General features: G+C 40.9%; 1 protein-coding gene across 4 annotated transcripts in view; it reads right to left on the reverse strand.

Moving 5' to 3' along the window:
* Positions 1-17,264, reverse strand: part of pde3a (phosphodiesterase 3A, cGMP-inhibited) — a 547,044-nt gene that overhangs the window by 398,816 nt on the left and 130,964 nt on the right. Inside the window, exon 1 of one of the 4 annotated variants that reach the window (XM_063072394.1) lies at positions 13,712-14,032. The exons of the other annotated variants lie outside the window; for them this stretch is intronic. The gene's annotated coding sequence lies outside the window, so the exon portion shown is untranslated. Of the gene's footprint in view, positions 1-13,711; positions 14,033-17,264 lie in introns of those variants that run through there. 4 annotated transcript variants of the gene reach the window in all.

The raw sequence follows: 17,264 nt of genomic DNA on the forward strand, positions 1-17,264 counted from the left end.
TTTAATTTTAAAACCCAGTAACTTTCAGCTTACAATGCAATAAAAACCATCATAAACTCCATCTTTCTACGCACACACTTTTAATTGCTAACAACATGCTATAAATCTTTCTGACAATCTCAGTTTCATAAAAGTAAATGTAATATATCTTCTCCTCCATTTGAAGCACAACAAGGAATTGAAAAATGACTGGCTCTTCTTTCAGCAGTACCCTCAATCACCAAACCAATGGTTTATTTTGCCCTTTTATAGCTGCTGCGAGATTGCTATTTTGTACTAATTTACAGTTTCAAGAGGCACTCGCAGTCTAATCAGCGTTCAGGTTATTTTCTGCCATTCAAATAGACCATGCGTCATTTCTATATTGACTTCAGTTAGGCATCTTAATTCCATAGCACTTACCTAACAAAATTAAATTCTATATCATCAAATCCATCGGTTTCATCTGTTGTCATTTCCTGACATCAGCTCTGAATGGTCCCATTACGGGGCTCAATTGTTTCTGAAAATGGCTCGAGCACTATATGACGAATAAACTTTTCTCAGGCTTCCAGCCAAGTACAGGTATCGATTTTAACCGACGTTTTGATGACAAACTCTGCCACCTTCATCAGGGATGATGCCAGGGCATATCTAGTCCAGCCCTATCGTTCGTCCCTCCTGATTGGTTAGTCCTTATTCAATCAAATTTCTGCTCTCCCAGCTTGTTTACTATCAAAATCCAGTTCTTACTTAGAGCAAGACCTTCATCTTTGTTAAATTCTCGGCCCAAAATGTCGACTGTACTGTTTTCCATAGCTGTAGCCTGGCCTGCTGAGTTCCTCCTGTATTTTGTGTGATGCCACTACACAACCAGCTGGCCCATAAAAACATTAATTATCATAAATGCCTCATTTAGATCATTACTATTCTCTAGGAAATTCCAACTAACATGGACACCTGTACCTTAGATTTAAATCCTTCAATTAGATTTGTGCTACCATTATCACATGCACTGAAATGCAGGGGGAAGTTTTGTTCCCCAGCCACCCAAAAGATCATGTCATACATCAATCCATTGAGATGGCAAAAGGAATAACAACGCAAATTATAGTATTTCTGATAGAGAGAAAGTGCAGTGTAGGTAGACAAATAAAGTGAAAGGGACATGAGCAGGTAGATTGGGAGATTACAAGTTCAATCATTTAGCATTTTTAACTTTTTATTCATCATTCCAACAGATAACAACAGCATTTAGATAGGCAGTAGCTAAGTGCGTGACAGTCCAAGGGATTGGAAGTCATGGGGAAATGGAGCAGAAGAAGAGTCGAGACCCAGAGCAGACCAGCTGTAAAGTAGGCTCAAGGATTTGGTGGCTCTCTCACTTACTATTGTGTGAAAAACAGGACGCTCAGTGAGCATTCATTGCACATTGAAAACTGGCTCACAGTATGCATTAAAAAGCAAAATTGTCACTTTGATGAAACTATTACCTGTCTGCTGCTGACAATGGACAGAAAACTGTGCGTAAACATGTCTGACTCTCCACCACATGTAAACTATGTCAGATGTTTAAAATGCAGGAAATACAGTACCTTCAAAATAAAAGCTGGAAGTAATGACCAATATGAATAACTTTAAAAGAAGTGCTTCAAGTAAATTTAAGATGTTAGCGTTGACAAACTATTTAGAATCATTTAGTCATATCGCAGCATAGAAACAGACTCGTCTGCCCAACTCGTCTTCACTGACTACTCCCATGCTAGTCCCATTTGCCATATCTGTACAATATTGCCCTAAACCTCTACTCTTTATGTACTTGCTCAAACGCCTTTTAAAGTTTACCTTTGCACTTGCTTCATCAAATTTCTCTGGTGGTTTATTCCACATAAGCACCACCCTCTGCGTGAAGAAGTTGCCCCCCAGATCGCTTTTAAAACTTTTCCCTCTCACCTTAAACCTTGGTCCTCTAGATGTTAATTTCCCTTCTCTGGGGAAAAAAAAAGATTGTGTATTTTCCCTATCGATAGCCATCGTGATTTTGTACGCCTAAAATTAACATCTTATGTTAATTAACATTTCACAGGTCCAGAAAAATATGGCGTTAGTGAACAATGTGACTAACAGATGGTTCATGAAAGTACTCCTTTCATTTCTTTTACATCTTCTTTTTCTTACAAATAAGTCCTGCTACTGTTGGAGCCCGTTGTCTACATTTTGGTGGTGTGCTTCCGTGCTGATTGAGCAATCTGGCATTTTTCTGTCTCCAAGGGTGTTCACTGAGGTTTCCGGTGAAGCATGCAGCCTTGAGGCCAAGAAGCCTAGAGATGGGACACGAGTCCATGATCGACTCTATTTTGCACCAATCGTAACAATTAAAGTATTGAGGAAGAATGATATCATTGAAGCGTGAGTGGAAGGAGAATGGGTGTTCAGCACCATCTATCAGCCTCTTGCTCCTGCTCCCAGAGGAAGTTCGCTGCGTTTGAATGGTCTCCCTCTCCCTCTCGCTCGGTGCTGCCGGAGGATTGTACTGGAGTCCTGGGTCTTGGCCAAGGCTTAATTGATGCAGCTTGTGGACTGGAGTCTGTATACAAGTTACAATGCCTTTCTAATTTTGGGTTGTTCCTTTTTCTGTTACTATTTTGGGCAACTTTGATGGGGGCGGCCTGCAGATAATGAACAGCACAGAGCTAGATTGAAATGAACTGAACTGAATATGCCAGAACACATTCAATTTTATGTTTTATATTCTGTGTTGTTCATTCGTTTTGTTTTCATTTTTACTGTTTGCATGATTTGTGTCTTTTTTTTGCATGTGGGGAGTAGTGCCTGTCTGTGGGAAGGTGAATCTCAGAGTTGTATACTGCATACACACTTTGATAATAAATGTATTTTGAATCTTTGAACATTTAAATCAGATTGTAATTTATAAAAGTAGAGTCTTCTGTGATAGTTAAGAGAGAATTCAAGCACTTGACAATACCTTTTCAAAGATTAATAGCTATGGACAATGAATGCTGGACAATGAATGATGCCCAGAATGCTGAAAAGGAATAATTAAGAATAAATAATAACTTAATTACTCCACCTTGAAATTCCTTTAATCAATGTATTATTTCTATTCTAATGATCAAATCTAGCAAAGCTAGATCACCCATTCATTGCTCCATTCTGTTCACCCAAAACACAATGTATTCATTGATGGGTCAACCTCTGACTTACTACACTGACTCTCCTGGTATCTGTGGGCAGGACAGTTAAACTTGGAACAGCACTTACAGAGGCTGATTGCTCTTATACCAACGTCAGCAGCCAGCTTTGGACTGAATGCTTCTGGGTTCCAGCAGAGGCAACACAAGGTATTAACAGAGAATTAACTTCCTTCAAGAAGAACATACCTTTACTTTTAACAGGAAAATATAAAGCTCTTAGAAATGGACTATGTGGCATAAATGAGGTTAAAGGGTCCTTTAAAAAACAAAGTTTGTCTGGAATACATACACAATTCTGTGCATCCACTTTCTCCTAATTCTTAATTAATCCTGATTTTGTTGAAGATATTCTACAATATTGTAAACACTTGAAAGTTGTAATTCAAAAAGACATTGTATGAGTTTTTTTAAAAAGCGAACAACCAGGTTGCTTATAAATTTCTCATGGTTAAGCTAGGAACATGTTGTTCAATAATGAATACGGCACATAATGAATTATTCTGCCACGAAAATGGAGCTCAGTGCTTATAGCATGAAAATCTAGTTGTCCTAAATAAGCAACCATCTGAAGTCAATCAAAGTTCAACTGCAATTAGTAAGGGAAGTTTGTAGATAAACCAAGTGGTTGTATGTTTTCAGTTCTTGCTCAAATTGAAAATTTCTTACAGTGGCAGTAATTGAGCACAACAACATTTTTGGTAGAGGGGACATCCACTAACTTCACTACCCCTCACCATCCTGACTCATTGCATTTACCTCTCACTGAAAAAGGTCTATGGCTTCAGGTACCCAATGAAGGGGCTGTTGAGTATATGTCTGAGGTCTTCTGCTGCTGCAGTCCACTTCAAGTATCAACCATTGTGTGTTCAGAAATGCTCTTCTACATGCCACTGTTATAACATGTGGTTATGAGTCACTGTCACCTTCCTGTCAGTTTAAACCAGTCTCTGACCTCTCTCATTGACAAGGCATTTTCACCCACAGAACCGCCAACCACTGGATTTTTTTTTTGTTTTGTTTTTCACACTATGCTCTGTAAACTCTAGATATTGTGTGTGAAAATCCCAGGAGATTAGCATTTTCTGAGATACTCAAACCACACTGTCTGGCACCAACAGTAATTCCACAGCCAAAGTCACTGAGATCACATTTCTTCCCCATTTTGATGTTTGGTCAGCACAACAACTAAACCTCTTGACCATGTCTGTCTGCTTTGATGCATTGAGTTGCTGCCACACTGGCTTATTGGTTATTTGCATTAATGAGCAGGTGTACAGCTGTGCATAACAAAGTCACCACAGAGTGTATGTTAGACTATTGCTGAATGTCAAAGCTCTGCTTCAGTACTACAATTCTAAGCAAACACATCTCTAAACTCCCAGACCTAGGATTCAGCAGTTCCCTTTGCAAATGGATCCTTTACTGCCTTGAACAGACCACAATCAGACAGGGTAAGCAGCAACACCTTCACCATGATTATTGTCAATGCTGGTGCTCTGTGAGGCTGTGTCCTCAGCTCTCTGAACACTCACAACAGGAGAGATTCTGCTCTAATTCCGTCTACAAGTTTGCAGAGGATACCACCATAGTGGGCTTTATCTCAAATGCTGCTGAGTTGGGAAGAAAATACAGCCTAGTGACATGGATCATAGCAACAATCTTTCCTTCAATGTCTGCAGAACAAAAGAGCTGGTTATTGACTTCGGGAATGAGTGATGCCCATGCTCCTGTAATGCTGAGATTGAGAGAGTGTCAAGCTTCTGGGAGTGAACATCATCAATAATCTGTCCTAATCCAGCCATGTGGTTGACATGGCGAACCACATGCTCACCAGCACCTCTACATGGTTAGGAGGCTAAAGAAATTTGGCATGTCGTCAAATTCCACCTCATTATGACCTTGCAAATTACTGTTTACCTGCAGTGCAGTTTCTCTTTTCTGTAACACTTCATTCTGTACTCCGTTATTGTTGTACCTTGTACTCTCTCAATGCACTGTTGTAATGAATCGATCGGTATAGGCAATACACAGGACAAGTTTTTCATTGTACCTTCATGTATGTGACAGTATCATACCAACTTACCAATATACTGATTCACTTGCCATTTCTTGGCAATAGCTCCAAGGTGAATGATAGTCATAGTCGCAAATTTTATGCACTTTCAAATTTTACAGAGATAGATAAATAGATAGAATCAATCAGGGTTTGAACAGACATCTATCCAATTTACAATTGTTCTATTTACCAGGATGGCATTGCAGAGTGTTTACTGGCAAACCATTTGTGTCATTTTACACTCTGAATCTAATATTATCAACAAAGCAACTAAAAAGAGTGACCTGCCTAATACTTGTTACAAAGTAAAAACATAGTGCAGAGAAGTACCTTCAAATTAAGGTACTTTTCAATGACGAAGTACAAGTTGATTGAAAATTATTTAGTTCCAAATCATGTTTTACATCTCAATTTTCTCTTGCATCAACTGGTATTGCTGTGGGGGTATAAAAGAATGTTACTACTGGGAATTCTGGAGAAAGGCATTTAGAATTAATCCCAGCATCAATTGTGAGATGTCTGATTGCACTGTAGTACCAAACATGTTTCCCAGTATATCATTCATTTTAATTAATAGTTTATTTAACATTGCTCCAGAAATCACAAGCTTACGAGGATCATGTTACTGACTCCACCTTGTGAATGCTGACATTTTAGTAGCTCAGAAAATATCCTTTGTTATCTTTCCTCATCAAAACAGTGACTAGTTTGTTTAACAGTATATGATGTCATTCCACTCTGTACGATGGATATTGGAAAAAGAGGGAAAAGGTTTACTTTTAAATAAAATTAATAAAACAAGAAACTACACTTCTGTATTATGAGAGCAGAATAAAAAACTAAAACAAATGAACTGAAATAGTTAAAACAGGGACAAATTGAACACAACCAAATCTTTAGCCAGACTGTGATGGGAGTGGAACTCATGACTAAATAAAGCAGTTGAGTGTTTTGGTGTGGTGGGAGGGTGTGTGAGAGAAAACTGGAAGATGGGCTGACAAAGCAACTGAAGAGATCCAAGGAACATGCTCCTCCAACGTGAGAGTCACCATTGCAGATGAGAAGGCAATGGACCGACAGGTCAGAATGAGACTGGGCATTGGAACTAAAATGGTTGGTCACTGGGAAATTTGGCTTTTTGATGATGCAGTAGGGGTAATTGACAAAGTGTTTTCCTATGTCGGGTCTCACCAGCGTGTCTGAGGCCACTTTGGGAGCACCAGATACGGAAGACGATCCCAATAGATTCAGAGGTGAAGTGTTGCCTCACCTGAAAGGGCTGTTTGGGGTCCTGAATAGAGGCAAGGGTGGAAGTGAATGGGCAGGTGTATCATTTTTGTTGCTTGAAGGGATAAGTACCGAAAGGGAGATTAGTAGGGAGGGATAAACATAGAAACATAGAAACATAGAAACATAGAAAATAGGTGCAGGAGTAGGCCATTCGGCCCTTCGAGCCTACACCGCCATTTATTATGATCATGGCTGATCATCCAACTCAGAACCCAGCCTTCCCTCCATACCCCCTGACCCCTGTAGCCACAAGGGCCATATCTAACTTCCTTTTAAACATAGCTAATGAACTGGCCTCAACAGTTTGCTGTGGCAGAGAATTCCACAGATTCACCACTCTCTGTGTGAAGAAGTTTTTCCTAACCTCGGTCCTAAAAGGCTTCCCCTCTATCCTCAAACTGTGACCCCTCGTTCTAGACCTCCCCAACATCGGGAACAATCTTCCTGCATCTAGCCTGTCCAATCCCTTTAGGATCTTATACGTTTCAATCAGATCCCCCCTCAATCTTCTAAATTCCAACGAGTACAAGCCCAGTTCATCCAGTCTTTCTTCATATGAAAGACCTGCCATCCCAGGAATCAATCTGGTGAACCTTCTTTGTACTCCCTCTATGGCAAAGATGTCTTTCCTCAGATTAGGGGACCAAAACTGCACACAATACTCCAGGTGTGGTCTCACCAAGGCCTTGTACAACTGCAGTAGTACCTCCCTGCTCCTGTACTCGAATCCTCTCGCTATAAATGCCAGCATACCGTTCGCCTTTTTCACCGCCTGCTGTACCTGCATGCCCACTTTCAATGACTGGTGTATAATGACACCCAGGTCTCGTTGCACCTCCCCTTTTCCTAATCGGCCACCATTCAGATAATAATCTGTTTTCCTATTTTTGCCACCAAAGTGGATAACTTCACATTTATCCACATTAAATTGCATCTGCCATGAGTTTGCCCACTCACCCAACCTATCCAAGTCACCCTGCATCCTCTTAGCATCCTCCTCACTGCTAACACTGCCACCCAGCTTCGTGTCATCCGCAAACTTGGAGATGCTGCATTTAATTCCCTCATCCAAGTCATTAATATATATTGTAAACAACTGGGGTCCCAGCACTGAGCCTTGCGGTACCCCACTAGTCACCGCCTGCCATTCTGAAAAGGTCCCGTTTATTCCCACTCTTTGCTTCCTGTCTGCTAACCAATTCTCCACCCACACCAATACCTTACCCCCAATACCGTGTGCTTTAAGTTTGCACACTAATCTCCTATGTGGGACCTTGTCAAAAGCCTTTTGAAAATCCAAATATACCACATCCACTGGTTCTCCCCTATCCACTCTACTAGTTACATCCTCAAAAAATTCTATGAGATTCGTCAGACATGATTTTCCTTTCACAAATCCATGCTGACTTTGTCCGATCATTTCACCGCTTTCCAAATGTGCTGTTATCACATCCTTGATAACTGACTCCAGCAGTTTCCCCACCACCGACGTTAGGCTAACCGGCCTATAATTCCCCGGTTTCTCTCTCCCTCCTTTTTTAAAAAGTGGGGTTACATTAGCCACCCTCCAATCCTCAGGAACTAGTCCAGAATCTAACGAGTTTTGAAAAATTATCACTAATGCATCCACTATTTCTTGGGCCACTTCCTTAAGCACTCTGGGATGCAGACCATCTGGCCCTGGGGATTTATCTGCCTTCAATCCCTTCAATTTACCTAACACCACTTCCCTACTAACATGTATTTCGCTCAGTTCCTCCATCTCACTGGACCCTCTGTCCCTTACTATTTCTGGAAGATTATTTATGTCCTCCTTAGTGAAGACAGAACCAAAGTAATTATTCAATTGGTCTGCCATGTCCTTGCTCCCCATAATCAATTCACCTGTTTCTGTTTGCAGGGGACCTACATTTGTCTTTATCAGTCTTTTCCTTTTTACATATCTATAAAAGCTTTTACAGTCCGTTTTTATGTTCTCTGCCAGTTTTCTCTCATAATCTTTTTTCCCCTTCCTAATTAAGCCCTTTGTCCTCCTCTGCTGAACTCTGAATTTCTCCCAGTCCTCAGGTGAGCCACTTTCTCTGGCTAATTTGTATGCTACTTCTTTGGAATTGATACTATCCCTAATTTCTCTTGTCAGCCACGGGTGCACTACCTTCCTTGATTTATTCTTTTGCCAAACTGGGATGAACAATTGTTGTAGTTCATCCATGCAACCTTTAAATGCCTGCCATTGCATATCCACCGTCAATCCTTGAAGTGTCATTTGCCAGTCTATCTTAGCTAATTCATGTCTCATACCTTCAAAGTTACCCCTCTTTAAGTTCAGAACCTTTGTTTCTGAATTAACTACGTCACTCTCCATGGATAAATGGACAAGGGAATCACAGAGGGAGAAATCCCTGCACAAAGCGGAGAGTGGGGGGTGGGTGGCTGAGACAAAGAAGTCTCTGGATGTATGGTCCCACTGAAGATGCAGAAGTTGCAGAAGATAACGTGTTATATACAAAGGCTTATCGGGTTGTATGTGACGACAAGAGTAACTCTATCCTTGTTAAGTTGGTGGAGGTGGGCTGAGAGAAAATGCCCAGAAGAATGGAGGAGATGTGGGTGAGAGCAGCATCAATGGTGGAGGAAGGGAAACCCTGTTCTTTATAGAAGGAAGACGCTCGAATGCTCTGGAAAGCAAAGCCTCATTCCTGGTCACAGATGCAGTGATGATGAAGGAACATTTATAAAAGATATTGGTAGATAGTTTGTCTCCAGATAGGGAAACAGTGAGATTGAGAAAGGCAAGAAAAGTCACGAATGGACCAAGTGAATTTAGCGGCAGGGTGGAAGTTGGAGGCAAACTTGATGCGATTGATGCATTCACATGGGTGCATGAAGTAGCGCAAACACAGCCATCAGATAGCAGAGAAAGCATTGGGGAGCATTACCTGTAGGGAGACTTGGAACATGGATTTTTCCACATAACCAGTGAAAAAACTGGCATACCTGGAGCCCATGTAGGTGCCTATGGCTACAGCTTGATTTTGGAGAAAGTGGAAGGAGCTGAAAGAAAAATTGTTGAGGTTGAGGACCAGTACTACCAGACAGATGAGAGTGGTGGTGGATGGAAACTGGTCAAGTCTGTTGTCAAGAAAGAAGTGAAACACTTTAAGGCCTCGTATCTCAACTCCATTTATCTGCCTTCATTCAAGTCCCTTCCTATCTACAACTGCAACACTTCACAAGCTTTTAATCTCCTCAACAACTTTCAACTCCCTGGCCCTGATCACCTCATTTTCACTATAGATGTCCAGAATCTCTACACTTTTATCCCCCATCAAGAAGGCCTTAAAGCTCTCTGCTTTATCTGTGAATCTGTTGCGGTCATCTACTGTCCCCGGTACCGTGTTCTCTTTTACCCTGGTGAGACCCAATGCAGATTGGGTAATTGCTTTGTTGAGCATCTCCTCTCCAGCCGCAAAAAGCAGAATTTCCCAGTGGCCAATCATTTTAACTCACAAACAAGATAATTTTGTCCTGAATCACCTAAGTTTGGATTCTCTATGATACACCGATGGGTTTCAAAATATTTTTTAACCACATGTTTTCTTTTAAAATAACAGGAGTAGTGTTGTTCCTTTAGTGTACATTGGAATCAGGCAGGCTGGTGCAATGCTGCTTGGCTTGTGTTCTTGAGTTCCCCTTGCTCACAAAATGAACAACAATTCAGTACAACTGAGTGACCACAAAGGATGTCATTTTAGCCTAGATACAGTGAGGAGAGAAGCAGTAATGACAGCTTATCATGGCTGTGAGATAGCGCCTTGCCTCCAGCAGGATTCCAAAAATATATTTTATTCATAAATACACCCAGTTTATCAAGTCTTGGTGCTCATTGGGAGACTCTGATGCATTCTGCAGCAAACTTGTTGCCTTTCTACTGGAGAAAGAAGGCGTATCATTGTAGGAAGAGGTAAAGCTTCAAAGAGTCCATTCTCTAAATGGCAAGCCATAAAGTAAGACTAGGGGTTTAAACATTGGGGACCAAGTATCCAAGGCAGAAATAAGGTGGCCTCCCCCTCACCCAAAATGTCTTGAGTCTTTGGAACTCTCTTCCATAAAGGGGTGGTGGTAGCAAAAATTTAGTTATTTGCAGGCAAGGGTAGATAGTAAGTTGATAAGTCAAGGGTGGAAAGGTTATTGATGGGTAGACAGAATGTGGAGATAATAGTGCAGTCAGATCAGCTGTCATCTTCTCTGATGTTGTAGCAGGCTCAAAGGGGAGACTGGTCTAATCTGGTTCCTAACTTGTACATTGACTTGTTGCTACGTGATTAAAATTCTGTGATATTCCTTGAGTGGGGGTCATTTTGTATCCTCCACCCACAACTAGAAGCACGTTGCTTCCTGCAGGGTCAGAGATGTCCTGGTGACTTCCTTCAGCGCGAAGTCACTGTCTGCCAACCCTCGTTCCAGCGTGACCTTTCTCCAGTGCAGTCTCGGGCTGGGGACCTGCTATTTCAAAAGGTCCCACTCAGGTAGTTGACTGGATTCTGACAATGGCTTTGGCAGCAGATCAGACCTATCATTCTCTCGGTCCACACTCAGAATAATAGCCATTATAAGTGTCAGCATGAAAAAAGCTGGTGAATGTGATTGACAATCACCAACAAAAGGACTCATGATAAAATAAAAAATTTGGATTAAAACATCCTCTAATATCTTTTTGCATTTAAACTTCCACTTAAAATAATTGAAACTAACCTAAGCCAATATTAAAATTATAGCCATATATACTTATGAAACCAGATGCCCCTCTTTCACAGTGATTGGAGGGTCTGTGGTATTGGTTTACTACTGACACGTACCAAGGAGCAAAGCTCCCAATAGCTGGGAGGTCCACAGAAGCGTGGACTCCACTGGCTGGGTGGAAGGTCCAACTGACCAGCAATGCTGCTGGAGGCTGGGACCTGCATGAGGATAGTTGGCCAAGTCCCAACATCAGTTGCTGGTGCCAGGGCAGAAAATCTTCCATGCTAAGACGACACACCATCCACATTCTCAGGCAAACTCGTAACACTACATTAATGAAAGAGCACAATGTGCAGACTATCTGATCATGACTGTTTTGCTGCTTCTGGGAGCTTGCTGTGTGCAAACTGGGGGCCACATTTCCCACATTACTGAAAGGCCACTGTTCAAAAAAGATGATTTAGATTTTGTTTTTTGCGGGGGGGGGGAGGGTGCTAGTAAACATGACTTAAAACATTATAATTTACAAACATAGAAGGACATTCAGCCCATTGGATCCATCAAGACAATCTCAATAGTCCTGTTTCCTCTTGTTGTCCCTCACATATTCATCAACTCCATTTTGTTTTTTTTACCGATGTTGATTGCCAAATAGCCTTCAATACTAATTCCATTTCCCAGCACTTGATCCATTGCCTCCTATGCCTTGGTGATTCATGTACTCATTCAGGTAATAATTCCAAAATGTTCTGCGAGCTCCTGCCTCCAACACTCAAGTGAAGCATTCTAGATTCCAATCACTATCTTAATGCTAAAAAAAATCCTCCTCTGATAACCTCTAAATATCCTAGCCTTGCTTTAAACATATACCCACCAGTTTTAGACACATCTGCGATGAGGCAAAGTTTTCTATTAAACATAACACCTATGCCCCTCATTATTTTGTACATCTCTATCAAGTTCCACCTTAACCACCTGCTCCAAAGGCAGCAAACTCAGCCTATGCAAACTCTCCTCAAACTCTTTGAGATTTTCTGTTCATCAACAATTCGTAGACAGTTGGGACAAACCCTGCTGTTTCATTTCCTAGTTTACACCAATGATTCTGCTTTGCAAATACTTCACTGGCAATAAGGCGGCCAACAAGAAATCCATCATGTAGACGTGTATCGCGTCTCTCCTTCCCCTGGTCTGCATCCTTTCTGTGCCTTTACAAATACATAAAATGCTGATCCTGTGATAAAAAGGACAGTCAACAACTTTCAAGTTCAGATGGACTACTGCCTTTAACATATTTTCATTCCAAAGGGATTAAAAGTTTAGCTTTGATTACAAATAACCCATTTTGTTCTACAGGGAAAGGAGAACTAATTTAAGCCAGTTTTGAACATCCATATGAGGTCAGACCTATTAAATAGGCACATTCCTGAGAAAACCACAATGATTTTTTTTTCTATTTAGAGATACAGCATGATAAAAGACCCTTCCATCACAACAATCCCATGCGACCAATTACACCCATGTGACTAATTAACCTACTACAGGTCGACCTTCACTAATCTGGCACCATTGGGACCTGAGGAGTGCCAGATTAGTGAAAATGACAAATTACAGCAGGATCACATTAAGCATAATCGGTGCCGGATCATCGAAGGAACCGGATTACAGGTAGTCGGATTAGTGAAGGTCGACTGTAACTTGTATGCCATTGGAATGTTAGAAGAAACCACAGCACGTAGAGGAAGCCCAGAGTCACAGGGTGAACATATAAACTTCCTACAGACAATGGCAGGAATTGAACCCAGGTTACTGGTGCTGTAATAGCGTTAAGCTAACCAGAATGCCCCTATTTGGGTTTAAGAAAGAGATGGAGGTTCTCCCTGCACTAAAAATTCTACAAATAAGGATGTAGTTTGGAAAAACTATTAGCTATCTCACACACAAAGTGTCAGTATGATTCAGCAGTAGCCCTCTCAAGTATGTTTAAGTTTCAGGATTATGGTCATTAAATTATGGAGTTCATAATTTAACGATTCAGTCTTCAGCACACAATATAAAAACAAGTCACACAATATGCAAACAGGCCTTTTGACCTACTAGGTTTGTATCAGCTATCAAGCCCCTTTCATGTTAAATCTATTTTATACTCCTCATTTTCCATTAAATTTATCTCTCATCTACGCAAACACCAACTTGCAGTGGCCAGTTGTCCTACCAACCAGCACATCTTTTGAGAGAAGAAACCAGGGCACTCAGGGAGAACATGTAAGCTCAACACAGCCGGCACTGGAGGTTAGGATTGATCCTGGGTCTCTGAAGCAGAGGGAGAACAGCTCCGCTATGTCACTCTTTAGATCACCACGTGTAGGGTAAGTTCACAAAAAATGAACTCACTTAGATATTACGAAAATCAAAGACACAGCCTTACCTGTAGAAGCAGACATTAAAGAGCTGAGAAACACAATACTCTGGATATGAAGCAGGAATTTTCCTGCTATTCTCATTTGTTCCTGAAATGGCATCATTAAACTGAATGATCTGGTTATCTGACGCATTTTCTGTTTAAGGGACCATGCCTTGTTCAAATTGATTGGCATTTTTCCCTATAGGGACACATCAACTGCCATATCATTTCCACTGCCTTTTTTGCTGTCTAAGAATTCTCCTTATCTCTTGGTAACAAAAGTGTGCTGGAGGTTTCCTGATTAAAGACACATTGAATGAAATTTAAATAAATAATGCTCTCTTGAACAGAAAGTTTAGGGAAATCAAATCTGCCTTTCAACGTAGAAATTTCTAAATAAGCAAAGACAGTACTGAGTTTACAAAACTTTTCATTTACTTATACGATAACTATGTCTGTGCAAAGTCTATTCTGCCATTTAATGCAATGACCTCTAGCTCTATCATTAAATCAATAGCCATCCAGAATCAAGCAGCCCTGCTGACTGATAGCTCATCTACTCCTTTAAGCTGTCTCCACTCCATCCAACACCAGTGCAAAGTGTTTGCAGGGCATGTATGGATATAGAACATAGAATATAGAATATGGAGTATCTAACAGTAGAATACAGTACAGTCCTTTGTGCCCACGATGTTGTGCCGATCTTTCTATTTACTCTCAAATCATTCTAATCATTCCCTCCTACATAGCCCTTCATTTTCTATCATCCATGTGCTATCACTACTCCTGTTCTACGTCCAAAGCAAACATACCCATTCAGAACAAATTTCCAAGCCTTTGTTCCCAGTGTCTTCAACCGTGGAGAAACATGGAGAAACAGATGTGATTGACACCATTACATTCAACATTCTTTCCAAGATGTACACCATTTTGCTTGGACACGGTTTGCCATTCTTTCTTTACCTTCAAAGGCTAATCTTGGAGCTTCCTTTCCAACCCCCCCCAAAGTGTTCTTATGCCGCACTGCCTCAAAAAGTCAGCTCACCATCGCTTTTGTCATGGACAGTGAGGAGTGTGCAACATTTGCTATGTTTCTGCTTTTACTTCTTCACAACAAACCTCTTTAAACTGGTCAACAGATTAGGAGAGGTTTGATCTCATAATCTTCCCAACCCCTCCCTGGCCCATCCCCTTGGGGGGGGGCGAGTTCTCCCAGCCACTTTGGGTCATTTGCCACTGTTCCATTAATAGTCTGGGAAATACAGCTACAACATTTAAAAGATATTTAGACTGGTATATGGATAGGAAAAATTTAGAGGGATATGTAAGCCAATGAGACGAGCTCAGGAAGACAACACCAGCATTGACGAGTTTGCCCAATGAGCCTGTTTCTGTGCTCCTTGACTCGAAGTGATCACAATAAAGCAGGTAGATAGTGTCCAGCATAATGTCGACTAGTTGCTTTATTTTATTTCTGCCTAATAGTAACACAACCCAAATTCACACTGAGGGTGATCAGATATCATCTACACAAGACTGGAATTGATTATTTTTCTGTGTACACATACTCAAAGTGAATGATAACTGCATGAGATTCTGCAGATGCTGGAAATCCAGAGTAACATACACACAGGATGCTGAAGTAATTCAGCAAGTCAGGCAGCATCTATGGAGAGGAATAAACAGTCGATGTTTCGGGCTGAGACCCTTCATCAGGACTAGCACACACAAAATGTTGGAGGAACTCAGCAGGTCAGGCAGCAAAGAGATCAAGGTTTTCTCTGAACTAAAATTCTACAAATAAGGATGTAGTTTGAATAAAAACTATTAAACATCTGACACACAGATACTCTCTATAGTCACAGCTTGGCCTACTGAGTTCCTCCAGCATTTTATCTGTGCTTCTCTAAAAGTAAATGCATTTATTAAGAACTGAAGTGTCTGGTTGAATCGTTGACACACTTCCTAGCCCACACATCCCTGTACACTCTGAAATAAAGGAAGATATGAAGCAAGTGTCAAAAAAACAATGTATGGCCTCAGCTCATTACCCCCTCTAGTCCAAAAAGACTTTGCTTTAGAAGTGTCATATTTCCAAATCTCCTCATCTTTGTTACACTTCACCACACTGGAGCTGAATAGAAGAGTGGGCTGAATTCTGTTTAGAGAACATTTTTTTGAAGAACTGACAGCAAGGTTCAGTGAGTTAGATGGCTTTCTTCTGCTTTGTAATCGGAAATTTGAGATCCTGCAAAATAAATGACTCAAAACGCATTCTTACGAGAAGACTTCTTTGTAACTTCAGTATGAATTATTGGATGATTTGCTAGTGGCAAATTTTTGAGATTTATTTTAAAAGCAGTACACTGGTATCCTACATAAAACATTAATATCAGAAGATTAGTTTTATGATAAAGAAAGAATTAATTTAATTGCCACATATACATCGAAACATACAGTGAAATAGGCTGTCAATACAGTCAATTCAGTGACGATTGTGCTGAGCAGCCAAAAAGTATTGCCACGGTTCTGGCACCAACATAGCATGCCCACAATTTGCTAACCTTAAGCGTACATCTTCCAGCTTCTCTTTTCCTACCTTAACCTGTTCCCCGGTCAAATCCAATCATCAGTTTAATACAACAGTTTGTGCATTGTCTACTTCACTATATATTGTCTGCACACTGGGTGTATGACAGTCCTTTTCAATAGGCTCTTTTGGAGTTTTTAAGGCGACCAGTCTCAAGGTTGTATAATGTACTCATACTTCGATAATAAAAGTAATTTGAACTTGAACTTTGAACTTGGATATGTAGCAAGCATGTTCTTCTGTATAACATAGCAATAAGTTGGTTGGGCCTCATAACTAAGAAATGTTAGTTATGAGGTAGTGCTGAGCAAACTTGTGGGCCTGAAGATAGACAGGTCCCCTGGTCCTGATGGAATGCATCCCTGGATACTGAAAAAAATGGCAGAAGTTATAGTCGAGGCTTTGGTGATAATTTACCATAATTCTCTGCACTCTGGGCAGGTCACAGTGGACTGGAAGACGGTGAATGTCATGCCACTGTTCAAAAAAGGATGTAGGCAAAAGGCAGGTAACTATAGGCCAGCTAATGTAACATCTGTAACTGGGAAAATGCTTGAAACCATCAGTAAAGAAGAAATAGTGAGGCATCTAGAAAGAAATGGATCCATCAGGCAGATGCAGCATGGATTCAGCAAAAGCAGGTCCTGTTTGATAAACTTACTATAGTTCTTTGAGGATATAACAAGCACAGTGGTAGAGGGAAACAGATGGATGTTATTTACTTGGATTCCCAGAAGGCAATAGATAAGGTGCCGCATAAAAGACTTATCCACAAGATAAAGATGCACAGAGTTGTGGGTTGATGTATTAGCATGGTTAGAGGATTGGTTAACCAATAGAAAGCAGAGAGTTGGGATACATGGGTGTTACTCTAGTTGCCAATCAGTGGCAATCGGTGTACCGCAGGGTTCGGTGCTGGGCCCGCAACTATTCACACTGTATATTGACGATCTGAAAGAGGGGACCAAGTATAGTGTATCTAAGTTT

This window comes from Mobula hypostoma, chromosome 20 (genome assembly GCF_963921235.1).
Source record: "Mobula hypostoma chromosome 20, sMobHyp1.1, whole genome shotgun sequence".
Taxonomy (NCBI): domain Eukaryota; kingdom Metazoa; phylum Chordata; class Chondrichthyes; order Myliobatiformes; family Myliobatidae; genus Mobula; species Mobula hypostoma.